Raw genomic sequence first — 5212 nt, forward strand, 5'->3', positions numbered from 1 at the left:
TGATGAAATTGGTGCAATGAGACTGTACAATCTAATCATTTTGATCAATATCCAAAATAAAAGTTATATCCAAAATTTACTGCTAGAATCTTGATCAAGGTTTAATTTATTTTAAAATTTTACCATGAAGAACAGGGCTGGATATTTTTAAATAAATGATATCAGGCACTAATAGCCACTATTTGAAAAAATGTACCCTTATTATTTCGCAATGAAGCAACTAATCCTACTAAATAATTAGCTTTTAATATCATGGAGCAATGGTGTTTGTTGATATTTTGTGGAAATCCTCCATCTATTATGATCACATATCCACTAAAAAGTTAATTGCTTTTTAAATTAGCCAAGTCTTTTTCTTCCAGAATTTATGGATCTATTCTTAAGAAGTCTGCTTACATAGAAACGAGAAATAAATAGGTGACTATATTTGGAAATCCAGAGATCCTTAACACACAGCCATTTCTGAGATTTTGATGTCGTAGATACTGCATCAGGAACTGATTGGATAATATTCAGGCACCATCAGTTCCTAATGCATTGCCTTCAGCATCTAAACAAGCATCAAAGGTTAAAGTTAGAACAAGAGTTTATGAGATGATTATAGCAGATATGATCATCTGTCCACCAATAAAACTAGCACATTTAACATTGAAGAGAAAGCTGCCCTTTGAGAAAGAGTCCCAGGAGGAAAAGATACCAATTACCTGCCTTTCACTAAAATGGATTTACATTTGGAACACGAAGACTGACTGACGGAATTAAGATATTTCTGTTCATGAACTATTCATGCCCACAACAGAGTATCTTAAAATGTGTCTACTTCATCAAACTCACACATTCCAAACTAACCAAATAATCTTGAAGCTGGTGTTGGGAAAGGACAAATGTTATTTTCTTAATTGGTTAGATGACAACTTAGTTTATTTATGAATTAAAGAGATGTTGACAAGTACTGCCCTTTAGAAACCCAAGGAAATTTTTTAAACTCTATTTCCCTCTATTACTACATGGACTAAAGGAAGTATAATGATCAATAACAAAATATACATAAAGATTCACTAATTAAATAATTAGATTTAGATTTATAAGAAAAGGTATTTGGGTTGAAATTTTCTTTTTTACTGCAGGTATTCTATATCTTTTTTACTACAGATATTCTGTATCTTTTTACTCTGAGAAACCAGTTTCAGCAAAGAATGGACTTGAAATTAACATCCTTTCCTATTGGTTCTAATTTGCAATAACTTCAAATCTATAGTTTAACTTTCAGGAATGCCTGCCCAATAAGCTCAACAAGTTCCTGACCTCACATCTCTGAATGGTTTGAATTGACTCAGCAGAAAATATTCCTTGAGAATAAAACATCTTCAAATGGTAGCCTTCTTGCCAGGAATTGTCTCTGAATGGTTTTCCCTTAAGTAATATGTGAATTTTCGGCATGAAATCTGTGCAATTTAAAATTCAACATTTATAAATGATGTAGCCTGCATTTAGAGAAGAATATTGCAAAACAATGACATCTTGAAAAATAATAACTGACATTTATGAAATACTTTAAGGCTTACAAAATATTTTTCATAACCTCACAACAACCCTGTACTGTAGAGAAAACTAAGACTTAGAAGTGTTAAGGGATTTTGTCAATTGTTATATAATTAGAAAATGTCAGAGATGAGATCGGAAACCACCTCTTCCTGATTCCAAGTAATAACATGTAATCAACTATACCACAATGTTTCAATCCATACTTTCCCCAACTTCTTTTTTCTTAGGAATGAAATGGAATCTCTAGCTTGAACTCAGAAGACCTGGATTCAAGTCACAATTTAACTATTCACCAACTGTGTATTTTCAATTAAGGACACATATATTTTAATTTTCCCCCAATTACATGTAAAAACAATTTTAACATTCATTTTTTAAGTTTTGAGGTCCAAATTATCTACCTCCTCCCCACCCATTCCCTCTCTCGCTCTCTCCCACTCCTCTCCCATCCCTGAGAATAAGCAATCTGTTGAAGATTTTACATATCAACACACATTTATTACATGCCAACAATAAAAAGATGAAATGAAAAATTCTTGTTCCTCATTCTCAATGAAAGAATGAAAGATTCTCACCCCCCAAGGTGTCATTTCACTAGGGAGATTAAATATATAGATAAGTAAATCCAAAGTATATACAAAATTATAAACAGAAATTTCAAGAGAGTTCTCTAACATTTATGTGGGTATCAGACAAAGACTTATTAGGAAGTCAGTACCTCAACTGTGGCACAAAAGAAGCTAGAAAAACTAAGATTAAAAAAACAGAACTGTGGGTCAAAAAGAGACTATTTCTTGTCAATTGAAAGCCAACCAAGAGCCAAGATTCATAAAGAAGGCCTAAAGAGTCCTTTTGTCTAAGTGAAAGCTAAAAACACCAAGGTAGAACTCTAAAACTGAGATTTAAAGAATGACATTTCATGAGAAAAACCAAAAGTCATTTGCCTATTAGGACTAGTTCTAGGGGGGGACCAAAGTGACTCAGAAAAATTCAACCTCACAATCTACAGATTGGGGAGGTAGAGGGGAGGTTTGGGCAAGTGAAAAATGCATGTTGTCCAAATTTGACACAGAGTTGGCTGAGCAGCCCACTGAGTTGATCTATCAGTACATTTAATTTGGAAAGATTCTGTGGACAGAAAAGAGGTTAGACCCAGATTTTAGGAGGCAGAGAAGAATGCCATAAATTGCTTTTGGAAATTGTACAATACTTCCATGACACCAAAGCTCCTGCATAAAATAACAGCAACAATCCAAAAGACTTTTAATTCCAACATTCTTCCAGTTATGCTATCTGATCGAGAATCATAGTATCATGAAACATCGGAATCTCCAAAATGAAAATGGTAAGTCACCTAGAGAGTAATGGAGAAATGGACAACAGATATAAATAGCTTAAAGCATATATTAGCATTAATTTTGCACAAGAAATGGTATAACTTATGAGCTGCTCATGTAGCAATGTATAAGATACAAATAGCCTGTAAGCTTCCATTGGTACCCATGGAATGTTCAAAGGAAGACTCTAACATTGTGGATAGACCCCCCAAAGAATGGGGGAACCATTGAAAAGAGGATATAATAGACATAGATTGTTATCTATCATGTTGGGGATAGGATAGAGATCACAGATCTACTGAAGCAAGGATAAACTAAAATTGACAAATGATGGACTATAGCAATGGGAGCCCAGGAGGAAGAACTATAAAGTAAATCCCATCAATTTTGGAACAAAACAGAACTTAGATGTGCTTAAAGGTGGGAGAAAATATGTCTGACTCAATGTATTTGTCAGCTTTGCTGAGCTGCCTTTTTATTCTTCCTCTTAATATTTTTTTTTAATTCTTACTCAATAAATATCTCTTAAATGCCTAGTATTTCCAGACATTGTGCTAAGCACTGGGATTACAAAAAGAGGTAAGAGACAGGCATTTAATGGAGGAGAAAACATTCAAATAAATATATACAAAGATGAGGAGAAAGAGTGTCCCTGGTATGGGTGATAGCCATAGAAAAAGCCCAAATGGAGTGTCTTGTTCATGAAACAGCCAGGAAGCCAGTGTTGCTGAATCAAAGAGTACTTGTTGGTGAGAAAGGTGTTAGAAGACTGGAAAGCTAGGAGGGGAACAGATTATGAAGGGTTTTGAAAGCCAAACAGATCAGTATTTATTTGCTCCAGAAGACAATAAGAAACAACTGGAGTTTAACAAGAAGGGAACTGACATTTTTTTAGGAAAATCACTGTAGTGCAATGATAAATAGATTGGAGGGGATAGAGGTTTGAGGCAGGCAGACTCATCAGCAGACTATTGTAATAATCAAGGTATAAAGTGATGAAACACTGTATTAGAGTGGTGGTAGTATCCAAAAAGAGAAGGGGGAGGCCCATATTGGAGAGATGTTGCAAAGGTGAAATCAAAAGACCTTGGGAAAAGCCTGGATTTGGAAGATGAGAAATAGTGAGGAATTCAGGATGACTTCTAAATTGTGAGACTAAGGGACTGGGAGAATAATATTTCCCTCTACAGTAATATGGGAAGGAGGAAAAGGAAAAAGTTTATTTAAAGTAGATTTAAGAATCATCAGAATGAAGAAGATCATTAAAACCAAGGATGCTGATGAAACCATCAAGTGAATTATTATAGAAGGAGACGAGGTCCCAGAACAGAAGAAGCCTGTGGGACACCTCAGTTAGAGTATGTGATCTAGAGAGGGATCCAGAAAAGGAGAAATGGTGTCAAATTAGTAGGAAGAAAACCAGAACCTAGTAATATCCCAAAAACCTAAAGTAAAGAGAGTATGAAGTATCAATAAGGGATGGTTCTCTGATTAGAAGAGCAAGTGATGCACTAGGAAATGAAGGTGATATCAAAATGAAAAATGTGATTTTTTTTTACTTTAAAGGGCCAGACAAAATATATTCTATGGCTTAAAGTTTGGAGTGGACAAAGAAAGGAAAGTTTATAGCACTTGGGAATATTTTGACATTCTTATTATAAAAGTTGAGTTCAGTCCTGGCTCTAAACCACCACTCCTTTGAAAAAGCAGCTATTAATATAAATCAAGGTACCTGCCTGCTCTAGGGAACTGAGAGTGACAAACTACAAAGCTCCAAATAGTTTACACATTTAACCAAACCATTTCTCTTTGGTTGAGTTTGTATAAAGCAAAGCCACAAACTAAAAATGTCTGTTCTGTGTTATTAATGCTTTTAAACAACGTGGAGGTGAGGAAGAGAACCTATTCTGTATCAGTCACAGATGGCAAAAGGTACCCACACATACTCTGCTTTCTGAATATTTCAAGGTTCTCCAGAGAATGCCACCAGTACATATGACATCCATGGGCGCTAAATTGTGTATCGGAGGGCTCTGAGTTAGCTGAAAATTATAGACAGCCAAGAAGCTCCCTACTGAATATACATGTGAAGAGTTCTGCAGGCTTTGTTGATCCCAGCAACTTTATGGAATAAATTACACACAATAAATTAGTTTGAAATAGTAGCATATGAATAGTTGGTGTTCAGGATGATAAGAGATAAGTTCCCACTTTTGATCCAACCATTTTCCTTTTAGAACACCTCAAACTCCAAATACAAATATAGTAGTATGTTTTTTGGAGATAAATAAGGAAATTGTAGAAATTGGAAGGTTATTTGGAAGAAGGGG

At 34.8% G+C, this 5212-nt stretch overlaps 1 non-coding gene across 1 annotated transcript; it reads left to right on the forward strand.

Annotated features, from left to right (window-relative positions):
- Positions 1-470: 470 nt before the first annotated feature.
- Positions 471-552, forward strand: MIR217 (microRNA mir-217). The gene has a single exon (NR_032197.1). It is a non-coding gene; the product is annotated as a microRNA mir-217 (primary transcript).
- Positions 553-5212: the final 4660 nt, after the last annotated feature.

Source organism: Monodelphis domestica, chromosome 1, assembly GCF_027887165.1.
Source record: "Monodelphis domestica isolate mMonDom1 chromosome 1, mMonDom1.pri, whole genome shotgun sequence".
Classification (NCBI taxonomy): domain Eukaryota; kingdom Metazoa; phylum Chordata; class Mammalia; order Didelphimorphia; family Didelphidae; genus Monodelphis; species Monodelphis domestica.